Source organism: Podarcis tiliguerta (assembly GCF_965153285.1).
Source record: "Podarcis tiliguerta genome assembly, chromosome: 5".
Classification (NCBI taxonomy): Eukaryota; Metazoa; Chordata; class Lepidosauria; order Squamata; family Lacertidae; genus Podarcis; species Podarcis tiliguerta.
The window spans coordinates 55,351,136-55,367,170 of record NC_139538.1 but is presented as its reverse complement, the minus strand read 5'-3'; positions in this window follow the sequence as shown (position 1 = coordinate 55,367,170).

The following is a 16,035-nucleotide window of genomic DNA, read 5'->3' as shown; positions in this document are numbered from 1 at the left end:
AAAGTTTCAGTTGTTTGTACTTGTGTGTTCAGACCCAGAGGCCTCTCCCCTAAATAAAGACACATTTGACTCAAATTTTAGTTTGGGTTTTTGGCAGAATTTAGGCCACAACTTTATTGATTACAGAAAAGTGAGTGGTTGCATAGGCTCTGGTTCGACTAGCTTGCAGCCTTGCAGGTAGCACTGACCCAGAGCTCTATCATAGGTCAGCCAAGGGTGAACACCTGAGGCAGGTGAAAAGTCTGGCAACAGACTCTGTTCACTTCCCAGATGCTCCCCTGGACTCAGACACGGGCACAACCCTCTCTCGGGGGTTGACCAAACCAAGTTGAGTCCCTGGATTCCTTTAACGGAATACCCTTCACATAGGGATGGTGAGACCATTCTCCCATCCCTATCACATGCCTATCCGCAACCTTACAAGTTGTGATGAATTGCTACACGGCAGGCAAAACCCAAATGGCTACAGCCAATCAGCCAAGTGGGGAAAATTCCTGTAATGCCCCTGTCCCAACGACAGATGACACATGATGGCATAGCAAGGTCAATCGCAAAATGCCCTAAAATTAGGGAGAGGTGGGCGGGTGTTCCGATGCATGAGCCGAAAGAGGAAGCTCTGGGTCACGTGCATAGGCATATTTAGGTCCCTTGATCCGTTCAGACTGCACCCCATTGGCCAGATTAAACCCAGCAACTAGGGACCTACCAATCGGGTGTTGTGGCTTATCCAATATACCCACCCACAACCAGGAGATCAGTCTCCAGGTCTCACTGCAATACATGTCCTCTTTTAGGGAGGACACGATTAAGGGATTGAATTGGAAAGACAGAACTCAATGATCTGTTCCCAAGCACAACATGGTTGTTGTTGTTGTTGTTATTTATTTATTAATTATAGTACAAAATGGCAACACATTAAATGGATCTAAATAAAACATAAAGGTAAAGGTACCCCTGACCGTAGGCTGAGGGAGCTGGCATTTGTCCACAGAGAGCTTCCGGGTCATGTGTCCAGCATGACTAAGCCGCTTCTGGCAAAACAGAGCAGCACACGGAAACGCTGTTTACCTTCCCACCGGAGTGGTACCTATTTCTCTACTTGCACTTGACGTGCTTTCGAACTGCTAGGTAGGCAGGAGCAGGGACCGAGCAATGGGAGCTCACCCCATCGTGAGGGTTTGAACGGCTGGCCTTCTGATCAGCAAGCCCTAGGCTCAGTGGTTTAGACCACAGCACCACCCACATATAAAATTATATATATATATATATATATATATATATATATATATATATATAATATTTTTCTATATTATAAAATATTATAAAAATATAAAAATATATGTATAAAACATACAAGAGGTTAAAAACAAAAATCCAAAAGCCTACATGCTATCAGAGATACAGAACAAAGAAAGCTAGCGGGAAGATTGAGAAATGTACACATTTCACAGCATGGTTGCTAACTGTTCTAAAGTCGTCCTTTGCTTTATCAAGTTGTATATAAATGGATCTCACTCAAATGTCCATCATTATTACTCACCTCCATTTTATGAGTAATATGTAAATCTGTAAGCACAGACAAAGAACAAGCATGTTAGAAATCTCATCTCAGTCAGGACTGGTCAAATATTGAATCATTGAAGAAATATTCAGTTGATTGAGACTATGATGAAGCCCATTTAAAGAGCTGGAGTAGCTCTAGCTATAATATTTTTTTTAAAAAAAATATGTATTACTTACAGTTGCCTGACTATTACCAATTCAGCGAATAAATGCCACCCGCCCCATAGTTTGCTTGTTGTAATGTTTAGGAACTGACAATACTATTAATTATTAACTTCTTGAATAATAGGCTTACTTTAGAGGTGTTTGCTGCATATCTCAATATTTATATTGCACTATTAAGTGAAATAATTGATTTCCCAAAACCTGTTTAAAATGAACACAATTCTTTCATGAAACCAATTAAATAAGAGGTAATTGTTTTACCTCATATCAGCAATTTTTAAGCTGGCGTTTTAAATTGAAATGGAATTCTGTGGCGCTAACACTGCTTGTGTCAATGATAAAGGCAAAAGTTCAGCCCAAGTATATCTTATTTAGTAAGAATTACAGTTGCAGTGTTGTTGTTTTGTTGCTAGCTTAATTGATTAAAAATGGTTTGACCAACTAAAAGGGTATCTCCAATTAATTTGACAGCTTTTTTTTTTAAGTACGCCCTTAAAAATGTACTTTTAAATCCTAGAGGAGAAAGATGCTTTTCTCCCACACAGGGTGTAATACCTCTTTTAATATGGTACCAATGGTGACATATATGGACGTCATCTAAAAGCTTTATTCTTAAAACCAATTGCTTAAATATTCATTCTGTAGTTGACCTCCTTTGTAATGTTGTATTTTGAAATCTTTAAGAAATATTTAGTTTCCTGTTAATTATGCTGCTTTGAATGTATATATTTGACTTTCTTCAGTAATGCTTTATTCTGCATTGTTTTATCTGTTTTAATATACCAGTACTTGAATTGAGATGGGACAGACACAGGTGGCGCTGTGGTCTAAACCACTGAGCCTAGGGCTTGCCGATCAGAAGGTCGGCGGTTCGAATCCCCATGACGGGGTGAGCTCCCGTTTCTCAGTCCCAGCTCCTGCCCACATAGCAGTTCGAAAGCACATCAAAGTGCAAGTAGATAAATAGGTACTGCTCTGGCATGAAGGTAAACGGCATTTCCGTGTGCTGCTCTGGTTTCGCCAGAAGCGGCTTAGTCATGCTGGCCACATGACCCGGAAGCTGTCTGCGGACAAACGTCGGCTCCCTCAGCCAGTAAAGTGAGATGAGCGCCGCAACCCCAGAGTCGTCTGCGACTGGACCTAACGGTCAGGGTTACCTTTACCTTTACCTAGGCTTAAATAATAATAATAAAAAGAGATGGGTTAGGCTTTTTTTAAAACCAGCTCCCTTGCTTGGGTCAGAAAATACCGTAGTTATATTTCAAATAGAATGCCATTTTGAAGAACTCTGTGATATGGGAAACTGTGCCCAGTGCTGAGCTGGTGCTCAGTTGTATGGGCTGTATAAAATATGGTGGTTGTCAGCTGTCAGCCTGCAGATCATATCTATCTCTTTAGAAACTCCAATGAAGCAAGAGAGGGTGCAGCTCCAACTCTGCTCTTCTGCCAGCCCTGCCATTCACCCTCTTTCTTCAACTTTTCTGGGGCAAAACTTGCTTTCTCTAGGTAGTAGGAGACGACAGTGGAGTAAAGGGCCAATGCAGGACTGGGCCAGAAGGAGCAGCAGCTGCACCCTCCCTTGCTGTTTCTGACATTTTAAGAGTCAGGCATGTGATCTCCAATTCATTAACTGGCACCAAAACATGCTGGCTTTTTAAATAAGCATTTTTATTGCTGGAAGAGAGAATATTGAGGGGTTTAGAAATGTTTAGATACAATTGCAATCCTCTTGGCAAGGACCTCACAGTTTAGTGTTTCAGTGGTTTTTGTAGCCAATGTTCAACAAATTGGTTTAAATCGGGGTAGGTAACCTGTAACCAGGGACACGGGTGGCGCTGTGGGTTAAACCACAGAGCATAGGGCTTGCTGATCAGAAGGTCAGCGGTTCGAATCGCCGCGACTGGGTGAGCTCCCATTGTTCGGTCCCAGCTCCTGCCCACCTAGCAGTTCGAAAGCACACAGTGCAAGTAGATAAATAGCGGGAAGGTAAACGGCGTTTCCGTGCACTGCCCTGGTTCACCAAAAGCAGCTTAGTCATGCTGGCCACATGACCTGGAAGCTGTACACCGGCTCCCTCGGCCAATAAAGCGAGATGAGCGCCGCAACCCCAGAGTCGGTCACGACTGGACCTAATGGTCAGGGGTCCCTTTACCTTAACCTGTGACCCACCAGATCTTGTTGGACTCCAACTCCCATCAGCCCCAGCCAGCATGGCTTGTGACCAGAGATGATCAGAGTTGTAGTCCAACAAGCTGTGGAAGACCACAGGTTACCCACACATGTTTTAAATAGTTGGCAATATGCAGCCTCCAGTATTTATTAGTGACAGTGGTTGCAGAAAACAGAATCTGGTGAAATAGCTAAAGATCAGAACTGTCTAGCTTGTCAACAAAGTACAGAGGTACAAGCAAAGTGATATCTGAAGGGCAGAGTGAGGCCTGGTTGCAGAATCGAGGACAACAAATGACTCTTAAATGCTCATATTGAGCAGCTCCTGGAAGCTGAAGAGAAAGGAATGGCAGGGTGCTGAAGCCTAAGGGGAACTTTCCCAATCCAGCTCCTAATTCGGTAAGATGTAGCTCCGTCTAAACTAATGTTCTCTGGCTGCTTACTATTGTGGCACAGGGAACAGCAAAGCAGTGCCTGTTCCCTCTGGGACCATTGTTTGAGACCTATAGATATAATTCCTTCCCTGGATGGTGGCTGGAAAGCTCCTTTAGAAAGTCTTACAACAGTGGAATTGTGCTAAAACGAGTTGAAGATTTGCAGAGAGACAGATAATGAATAATGTAAGACTAAGGGCATTTTCACAAGTGGCACTTTAAAAATATATTTGAATTTCATGCATTTGTAAATCAAATGGAAAACTCCCATTAAAGGAAATGTACATTCAGGGTGGTTGGTTTTAAATAAAAAAAGCATTTCTTCCATTTTTATATTGCATTAATAACATTTAGTAGTGATATGTTTTCAGAGGGAAAAGGCATTCTTAGTCTGACTTAAATCACTTTATCATTGTAGCAGTTGAGCTCACTGGCCATTCAGATCATGGAACACAGCTAAGTAAATATATATTCTGTCTAATATTTCTGTGGCTATAATCCCATACTTGCTAACCTGGCAGAGGAGTCAAAGACCTCACAAACATGGAGACTATGGCCCCATATTTATCACAGCACTGCCCCATCTGCACCATATCATACGACTTAAACAGACATGGCGTCCCCCCAAGAATCCCCTCACAAAGCTACAGTTCTTGGAATTCCCTGGGGAAAGGGATTGGTTGTTAAACCCCTCTGGCCCATTGTGCACCTTCTGAATATTTTCATTGCCTGGAAAGTCAGCACTCACTTGGAGAAGTACTTTTGGTGTGGCTGTCCTTGCTCTGGGCAATAAAAAAAAAATATTTGACAGGTGCCCACTGTCTGCATTTTCCTGAAATGGTTGAAGACATTTTGGTTCCAGCAGGCTTTTCCAGCTGGATAAATGGGTCTTTGCCATGAGTGCCTATTTTTGCATTGTTTAATTTCATTTTAAACGTATCAGTTTTTTGTGTCATTTTAACAGTTTTGAGGGTTTTTGCCTCTTAAAAACTGTACATCAGCTTGAGACGATTGTGTAGAAAGTGATTAATAAATTAATGATGATAATAAAATTAATTTTTGACCACTGGTAATTGTTTTTTAAAAAATCACCCTGTGCTTATACATTCATTGTTAATTGATGTTCCTACATCGCAAGGTGACCGTTTGAAGCTGAGGGACAGGAAATGTGGTTGGCAAAGACAGATGCACTTTCATTTTTATTAATAAAGACTTCAAGTCAAAAATGCTTGGTGCAAACAACTGCTGTTCTCAGTCAGCCTTCCTTTTATTGGTGCTTCTGTTCAAGATTCTTTATTGTTTGAGGTTCTAGCTGTCACCATGTGTAATAGATTTCTTAGAAACAGAGTTTAACCATTAAACATGAGCGAGTATGTCATAATTTTCTGCAGTTAAATGCCTGAAGGTAAAGCTGAGTGAATTTAATGCATCAAGAAGGGTAATTATCAGATAATCTTGATTGCCAAGATCCCTCCTGCTCCAACAGAAGACTATTAGCAGTGTATGCATATGAACATTTAAATCTTCGCAACTCATTTCTAGTTTTTGTCACTAATCACTGGGTGCTTCTTGTGTTGTTTTACGCTTTCTCTTTCAAGGATTACTGCTGCATTTCACCCTCTAAATTATACTTTCCCTGCTTATTCCTTCCCTTTCAGGAATATTTATATGAATTTTTCTGCATCAGAAAATTGGCCAAAATAATCCCAAAGCATACCTGAATGTGTTTTATGAATACTGAGGTGTAAATTTGCAGGTTTTGGACATTCATTTTTCATTCTTCTCCTCACATAGGCTTAAAACAAGTTTTCACTGCTGGTTATTCTGATTGTGGCTTTGCGTAGATAATCTCTATGAAATAAAGATGTTTTGCTTTACCATTTCCATTTCCTCTTGGCCAGAGATTTGCCGATCTGCCTCTTTTACCCTTTAGCATTCACTCCTCTTGAATTGTAGCAAAGGTGTGTAAAGCCAGTGAGTTGAACAGAAATATAGGTGTTCCTCTGGAATAATCATACATGGGCTGAAATGCAGCCCTTTGCATTTGTTAAATCATGGATCTACAAGGTAAGTGCTCTCTGTGGACTGGGGAGAAAAAGGCAAAGAAAAAACAGTCAGGACTGGAAGCATACATTGAGGGCTGTGAAAATAAAAACTGCATCAGTGGGGTTTGGGAGAATCCTGATGGAGAAAATGATGCTCCACTATGAGTTGCAGTGGTGTTGTGGTAAATTCTGAAGCACAAGCCCTCTTTATGACAATTCTCATAGCCACATTCCTTCCAAGGGACTTCTGGACTGTTGCTATTTACAGGGGAGGATTCAATTAGGCGCCCAATGAAAACATTTCTCTTCAACCAAGACTTTGGCTGATTAAAACTGTACGGCATTTTATTGGTTCATTTTTGTTTAACTGTGTATTTTGTCTTTTCATTTTGCATATTTATGTTGTGAACAGCCCTGTGATATATGGATGAAGGGTGGTATACAAATTTAATAAATAGTAAGTAAAATCGTCATCATCATAAACTTCCACCTTATATCTGAAAGAATGTCTCTTACTTTTTCTAATTGCAAAGTCTTTGATCAGATCCTGAAAACTAATCTTTACGTAATACATTTCCTTCTATGCTTGGATTCCAGCCTGCCTTGTACTTCAACTGAGAAAATGAACACTTGGTAGAGCAATTTGTGGCCATTAATGTTAAAAATCCAGCAATAGAAAATTTCTGTGGTGTTCCCCTTCTCTTGATGCCCTAAGCACATGCTTATTTTGCTTAATGGTTAATCCAACCTTGCACACCATACATTTAAAGCACTCTTATACCAGTTTAACCATCATAACTTCCCCCAAAGAATTCTGGGAAGTTTACTTGGTTAAGTGTGTTAGGAAATGTAGCTCTGTGAGGATTCTCCTAACAACTCTCAGAACCCTTAACAAACTACAGTCCCCACAATTCTTTGGGGGAAGTCATGGCAATTAAGAGTGGTATAAGAGTGCTTTGAATGTATGGTGCGGATGTGACCAGGAATAAGCACAGAATAATCCACACTTCATGCTTTAAAGTGCACTGTTATCTTGTCTGTTCAATCACTCACCGCCTTTGTTGTTGTCATCTAGAAAAGTACACAATAAGAATTGCATTTCTTGGATCACACTTCCCAGCTCTGATAAATTATACATTTATGTTATGATTGGATGGAAGCCCAGAAGCCTTAAATTACCCACTTGTAAAGCAATTCTCCTGGCAACCTTGTCTCACAGTGATCAGTGTGGATTCTGTACCTCCCATCCCTGCCTGAGCACACAAAGAAATATCCATCCACAAAGAGTCAAGTGTCTGTATTAATAGAAATGTTCCTTGCTGTCTGTCGATTGGTGATGGTGTACATTGTTATGCGCTCCCCACTTCCCCAAGCAGGGAGAAGTTCCAGAGGCAGCACTATCAGGTCTAGTTTGCTTTGGATAATAGAGCACAAGAGACTTAATGGTGTCTTTGTAATAACTGCTTTGTTTACAAATATACAAGCAGAGCATAGTGAAAACAAATAGACTTCTATAAGTAGACAGCGCAGCCTGCGTCGGATTCCCAGAGAGCAGCAGCGACAGGCAGCTCCAAAGTTGCATCTCCATTTTAACTATATCCAGCTCATTTCTCCTCTCCCTCGGTTTTCTAAAAGGGTAAATGCAGCCCCAAAAGGTGAACCCTTTTCTGAAAGGGTAAATGCAGCCTCAGAGGGTGAACCCTTTTCTCTCTCACACACACCATTTTCCTGATCTAATTCCCTCCTTCCTGGAGCAGCTATTTTCCCTCAGGGTAAAACATACAGATTCCCACAAGGCAAATAGCAGTTGTGACAGCTCTGAGACTGGTTAAAAAGTCTTCTCCCAGTGCCATAGCTTTGAATAAAATCTTCCCCAGCTAGCTGCATTTGCCGCTGCCGCCCTGTACTAAGTTACAGTCACAGACCTCTTGCTATCATGTCTCATTTGTTCCTCAGTCTCTTCTAAACAGCAAACTGTTACTTCTTCCTCACACAAATGCCCACTGGACCACTTGTCTCAGTCCCCATCTCTGCAGGTGAACTGCCCGTTCAGGAGAGCAGTCAGGCCCACTGAGGGATCAGGAACACTTTACTGTCAAATACTCTTAACTATGCATTCTTAGTGATCGAACAGCAAACTCACAACAGTATGTCAGCTGGGACTGGGGAGGGAGGAGGGTAGAAAGAAAGTTAGGAGATAAAAAAGTAGGAATGTGAGAAGTAATTGTTTTCTATTCCACCCTGTATTTGTCCCATGCAGCGCTGTTTCTGTACCACTGCAGTTCGTCTTTCACCAAAACCTATATTATTGGTCTCACTGTCCACTGCAGCAAAACCTAAAACTTATGTAATTTGTATAATTGTGTAAGATATGTAACTTGTAAGTATGTTATTCTACCCCGTTCATTTTAATGCAAAGACAATCCAATGCAAATGTAGGGTGGTGTAGTCAGATACTGTTTGCAGACCAAAAGCTGATCGTATTTGCTGCACTGATTTCTGTTCTGGACAAAGGTGTAGTGGCCTGGGTTCACAAGGGGTGGGTTGTCAAAGATGCATTACTATTTCTGCAGCAGGGTCCCAGTCTCCAGCATCCTAGAGCTACCCAGTAGGGGAGCTTTTTAGTCACTGAGAAGTCTTCCCATCCTTTGTGTGGATTGAATCAGAATGAAAGAAGTTGAGTCAGCCACTGAGGATTTGCTCCTAGGGCCACTCTGGAGAAGGTGTGCAGGAAGAACATGGAGTTGTTGTTCTGGGTGCTCTAAAGCTAAGCATTTAGGAACACTGAAAGCACAATGTGTTTCAGTTTCAGAAGAACGGCATATCAGTTCTCTTACGTACCATGGAACGTCAAGGAAAACACAACACAAGTCCCTCTGAAATAAGGTATTGGAGCACTCCAAAGCATTTGCCCATGTATGTGCACAGAAAATAACTGATCTAGCTGAAAGTCAACACATGGAGATCTGCACTAAATGCTGCAATGCATCCCTAATTATTATTATTGTATAATCTTGGAGCATGGCAGTGTGTGGCTGTGAGCGGCGTAGCTGCAACTTCACTTGAATTTGTCACTACACTACTGGTTCCAGATATGAAATAAATCAGTGAGCACAGGCAATTTCCGCTCCTGTTTGCATTTTAGCCAGAATTCTCTGGCATCCCTCTTTGGAAGACAGTATTTTATTTGTATAGTTATTACTCTACATAGGAATCAGTTTTATTTTGTATTAATCTTGTTTGTTCTTAGGCGTTTCCCCTGCTGATTTAAGGATCTTTAAGCAGTTTTGATGAGCCCATTCAAAACATTGCACATTGATTTCAAAACTGACTGATGGCAGAGTAGAATAGCAAAGTATAAGACATGTGTGAAAACTGCCTGAAGAAAATTTAAACAAGGTGTTATGCCAGTTCATCAGAAACCCTGGGGTATGTAGGAGTATACTATTGGATAATGATATGCCATTTAGATGTCACATAAAGAACAGCTAAGGCTAAAAGGAAAGTATTAGGATTTGTTTTAAACCAAAAAAGCAAAGTGTCTGAGCTCTGTGTGTTCAATTTGTCTTACATGATGGAACTGCCTTGTATGAAGGCAATTTTGGTAGAGAAGTGGAGAAGGGGGAAGAATAATCCCCTTCTCTCTCTGCATGCTGTAGTACCATCAAAATTCAAATAACAGAATGCACAAATAGTAAAACTAAACTAACAAACAAAACCACCTTAGTCTCCAGGTGTTTTCAAAGGAAAATGCACAAATAACTTTTGGAGATTTTCTGTCCATGCTGGGTATGTTCAGAGCAGACCCATTGAAATAAATGAACTTAAGTCCATTGGCTTAGTTGGATATCATCCAATGTAACCTGGAAACATTCGTGCAAAATATGGGCTGGCTCATTTGTCAAAACGTTTCTCAGGCTGGTTTACGTGCTTGGATGTAACTTTATAAAATACAGAAAGATGACTCTACTTGGAGAGAGACTCCTGTAGTACCTAGAAGCAGGTCTTTATAAACCTAGTCCATAATCTTCATTCCACACCTACCTCCCAGGATGAACTAATCAACAGTGCAGAGCCCAGCATACGTGTATCTGCTGATCAAAGAGCAAGACGCTTCCTTCCAGCTTAATTGTGAATTTAAAGCCATTCATTAGTAAGTCCCTGTAGCATTGCAGGAGTGGGGGGAAATAGGTATTTTTTAAAAAATACATGTACCAGAAATGGGAGAGTTTTGCTGGCTTTCTGTTATAAGTCAGATTTCAGACCTATATTTAAATAGACAAAATTTAGGCTGTATCCAGGAAGTAGGGTGGTTCAGATATCCTAATCAACATCGGTTCCATTTCTTGAAAGCCTCAGGGTAACTATGTTAAGCCAACCTGGCTGTGGCTGATGGGAGTTGTAGGCAAAATATCTGAAAGGCACCAGGTTGAAAAGGCTGGTATAAATCATACCAGTGCATATGGGAGAATACTGAACAAAGCCACATGCAACACCCTGCACAGCACCTCGTTTTCAGGACACTTCTTCCTTCGCTTCTTTCTAGAACACCAAATTAGAGAAGAAAATGTATGTGTGGAGATTGTCATAGAATAATGTGTTGATGGGACAGCTCAGGGGATCTGTGCTGAGATGAGGCTGGATAAAAAACATCGTGTCCAAGATTCAGCATGTCCCTTTGGCTGAATAACCCTTACATGGGAGTAAAGCCCTTATTTTATTGTTTTGCCTATTGGTTTGCTACCAAAATAGCTGAAGGTCATTCTTTACCCTGTTTGATGTCCAGTGGCACAGCTTCATGCTCCGGCACCGGGGGTGGAGAGCAGGCAAGTGCGGGGCTGGCGTGCATCCTGGGGGCGTGGTGCATCGCCTGCGTGTGCGGGGCACACGTTTTGGGGGTGTGGTGCGTGTTCTGGGGGCGGGGCGTGCTGCCTGTAGGGGCAGAGGAGGAGGAGGAGGAGGAGTTTGGATTTGATATCCCGCCTTTCACTCCCTTTAAGGAGTCTCAAAGCGGCTAACATTCTCCTTTCCCTTCCTCCCCCACAACAAACACTCCGTGAGGTGAGTGGGGCTGAGAGACTTCAGAGAAGTGTGACTGGCCCAAGGTCACCCAGCAGCTGCAGGTGGAAGAGCAGAGACGCGAACCCGGTTCCCCAGATTAGGAGACTACCGCTCTTAATCGCTACACCACACTGGCTGCCCAGCACGGGCAGGAGGGCAGCCACAATGGAACCCCACCGGGATCGCGCTGCCAGGGACGGTGTGCTCCTCCACCCCCCCCCCTTCCTCCACCAGTGTTGATGTCATGTGATGAATTTCAGTTTCGTTTACCATTGACTGTAGTTTTCTCTCAAACATGGCAACACATAATTATGTCTATAAAGTTTGAGCAGTATCAGGAAAGGCTTATCCTAAGGCCTGAAGTTTATATTACTGGGTAAGTATTTTTTGTTGAGAAACTCCTAAAGAAATTGGCTGAATAAGCCTTTGTATCATTTAGTACATAATTAGTAGCTAAAACACACACAGTAACCTTGTGAGTGGCGGTCCTTTGCAGAATTAACATAGCTTTACTCTGTAGGATTTAGTAATCTTCACACTTTAACATTATTTCTGCCTCGTTTCCTTCTCTTTGCTATTAACTTTAGCACCCAGGATTCAAACCTCTGGGCTTTTATATCCCATCCGTTCCACCCCTCCATGCTGAAACCTAATGGGTTTTCTGCTTCCCCATGGAAGATGTTGAACAGATCCTCATTTTTCCATAATCAAAGATGGAGTTGCCACCACCCCACTTAAATAACATTAAATTCAGTGTTACCAGCTGTTCGGCAATGAGCCCCTTTGTTACTAAAAAAAAAAAAAGCAATTTGAAAGAATTTTGTAGAAAGCCTCTGGTAATTATAAAAGTTTATCATCTCACCATTATGAGGTTCTAAAATGCTTATGAGAAAAACTGCACCACATTCCTGGTTTTCTACCAATTTCAGTTTTGGGAAAAATAATTTAATAGGCTGAGAGCAATTATAACTAAAAAACATCTATATTGCACATAATTATTATCAGCCTTATTGTTCTCACTGTCCAGCCATCTGAGTTCCATTCCCAATCTGCCCACAGGCATCATGTGTGCAATTAATAAATCGTCTTCATCTTCTCCACACATATACACACTAATTCTCAAATATGTAATTTTAGCTGAGTGATGTTCAGGGAATTTTACAAAAGGCAAGGATATCATTAAACTAACGTACATTATTTCTGCGTTACAATTTGCATGCAAAGCCTTTATTTCTTATCTCTTCTTTATTTAGTTTTTTGCAATGTGTAATTCAGTCAAGGTTATAATCCTTACTGAATGCCTGCCTGGCAATGAACTGTCAGCAGAGATTCATTTCTGTTGTGGGCTACAGGAATCTGTGGTAATTTAAAGAATAGAATAAATACAAGGGAAGAAGGGACAGTTTTATCAGATGAGCTATGCACCTGGCTCCGGTTTAGAACTTATAATAATCTTATAAGCTACCAAACTGAGTCAGATCCACTGGTCCATCTAGTTCAATATTGTATTTATGGACAGGCAACAAGATTTCAGACAAGAGATGATTCCCCGCACTATGTGGAGATGCCAGGGCCAGGGGCTGGACCTGGGACCATGTTCTGGGACTGATGTTCTACCACACTTTACTCATAATAAAGAACATGAATGCCAAAGTATAAACAGTTAAAAACAAAACATAATATCCCAGTTGGAAAATGTCACACTGGTAGGCCTTCCAAGCCACTGGTAGGGTTCCAGAGCTGGGGGGCCACAATGGAGAAAGTGGTCTCCTTCATGACTGCCTGTTGAGGATTTTAACAAGGACATCATTATCTAAGCTGGTTTATCACCAATAGTCAATTTGATTATCATAAGCCTTGCATGAAATGGTGGCAGATCCCAGGATGCATTTTTTGCATGATGTGTGTGTAGATATGAATATGTCAAATGCAAATAGTAAAGATAGTAAAAAACAAACAAAAAAACTTGCCAGCCAGCAATTACGTCTTTTTATTTGTGACTATGCATGAGTATGGCTGTAGTAATTTAAAATTATTCTGGGTTCAGTAATCCTTTCTCTTCTAGCTCTAATCTACAGCAGCACACCAGCAACATAAAAACTAAGACATAACATTTTCGGGGGGGGGGGGGAGAGTTATTCCTGTTGTTTGGTTAACAATAAATCAAAAAAGGTTTCCCCACATTTGAACCATTTTATGTTCCCATCTCTTTTCTTTTTCTACACTTTGGTGGTAGCAGTGATTTTTGATAAGCCACACCCCTACAGCAGCCTTTTCTTACTGGTGCCCTTGGCCCACTTTAAAACCCCCAAATATGCCCACCCAGACCAAAAACATTCATTGTTCCATCCATTTAAGCATGACGAAGACTTTCTGGCAGTAAGAGCTGTTCAGCAGTGGAACGGACTCCCTTGGAAGGTGGTAGACTCTCCTTCATTAGAAGTTTTCAAACAGAGGTTGGATAGTCATCTGTTATGAATGCTTTAGTTGAGATTCCTGCATTGCAGGGATTGGACTACCGGTATATAAATATTATTATTTGTACCCCACTATGTAAATATTATTATTTATACCCCACTGGTTTCCCCAGCCACTCTTCCAACTCTTGTTGTCATGCATCTGAATTGAGAGACAATGGAGTATGCCTTCAAGGGTGAAGTAAAATTGCTGTGTTTCAGGCTTATGTTCCAATAGAGTACACAAGGCTACTCATTGTTTTTAATCAAACATAGGCATTGGAAGAGGAATAGAACTACTAGATACCTAAAACCATGCACAGGAAACACAATGAAAGCAGCAGCTCTCACTAGACCCCTTTCTTCCCAAATAAGGTTGGGCCACATGAGGCAGTGGTTTAGTTAACCCCACAAATCCAATGTGTATCAATGAGGGTTCTTTAGCAGCGGGCATTCAACCCACCCAATATTTTGGCTCATCTCTCTACTTCAGGTGTTCCATGTTCTGCACCCCTGAAAGAGGGTCCTGCACCACAGTTTGGGAACTATGAGTTCATAGTGTTTACTAGATGACAAAGAGATGACAATGAGGCACCTGTTCATAAATTAATTTCCTGGCACCAGAGAAAAACTGTATTTTGCAAACTGAAGTGTCATGCAATATTCCGGTCTGGGATAACTGTTTTTCATACAATAAATATAATTAGTATTCTGTCCTTTGGCAACGTTTGAGATTTTTGGCTATGTTCTGTAGTAGTTTGTTTGGTTAAATCTCCCCTCTGGATACATGTTTGTATCTGTGCATTTAAGATATTCTCATTGTGGCAGACTACATTGCTAAGCAAGCTTTTCCTGCTGGGCAGAAGATCAGTGTGTTAAACAAAATTAGCATGTGTAAGCACAAAAAGGGGGGGAAGTCAGAATATAGTAGGGCACTTAATTGGCCAACTGCCATCAACCATTTCAACACTTGCACACCTTCCTAGCTACTTGTACTGCATTGTTAAAGGAGAATAAATCATTTGACACACAACTAGGTTTTAGAAAAATATGTGAAAACCATTCAGGCAAAAAATCTGTTTGAAATGTATGAAATTTTCCATCTGACTGCTTTCTGCTGGGACAAAATATTGCAGTGAGCTGCAATATTTTTAATCTTGTTTTATATTAAATCGTTTAATATATAAATCACTCAGGGCACAATTGTTAAATTCAACGCAATTTTTACTTCATTTTCAGGTGACAACGTTTCTCAGCGCGGTTCCAAAAATGTAGGCATTTAAATAGCTCTGCTACCCTAGCAAAGACTGCAAATTTTGTGAATACAAATATAAATATGTGGAACACTTAAGCTACCTGAAATTGGAAAGCGTTGCTAATAAAATGGGAAGCTAAAGCTTTCATTTGCAAACTGTGCATATCAGTCTAAGTACAGTACACATACCTTATGCCAGATTGATCTATTACTTTGGTGCGAGTGCAAACATAATTTTGGAACCTGATGAAGGAAAAAGTGACTTGGGGAAGGTGATTTTGTGTATAGAAGCAGTGAGTGAACAAAGAGGAACAAAAGAAGCTATTTTGTACTGAGTTAGACCATTGGCTTATCTAGCTCAGAATCTGCAGCTCTCCAGGATTTAAGGCATAGGTCTCTCCCAGAAGATGAGATTGCAGGGATTGAACCTGCGATCTTTTGCATGCAAAGCATGTTCTTTACCACTGAGCCACAGCCCACTACTTTACACTGTCACTACTTCAGGTAACATCATCTCCCCACCACCACTCGCAACTTGAAATAAATAATGATCAGCAATCAAACAGGTGTTGCACACATCACACTTTAATGTTGACAGAGCCGTCTTTCCCATTGGGCTTAGTGGTTCATTGCACCAGGGTGCCGGCCTCTCAGGGGCGCTCTAGCGAGTGGGAGAGCTGCGCGGCTTTGCTGGCAGCCTCCCCTTTGCCTGCACACCCACCAGCTGCACCCCGCCAGCTATATGGCTGGCGGGCGGGCTTGCAGCTTCCTTCCCAAGCCTCCGCAGGAGGAGAGCAATCCCCGCAGAGGCTTAGGATGGAAGCTTCCCTCCCAAGCCTCTGCATCTGCTAAAGACAGCCCTGCTCCGGTCGTTGTCCTCCTCCTGC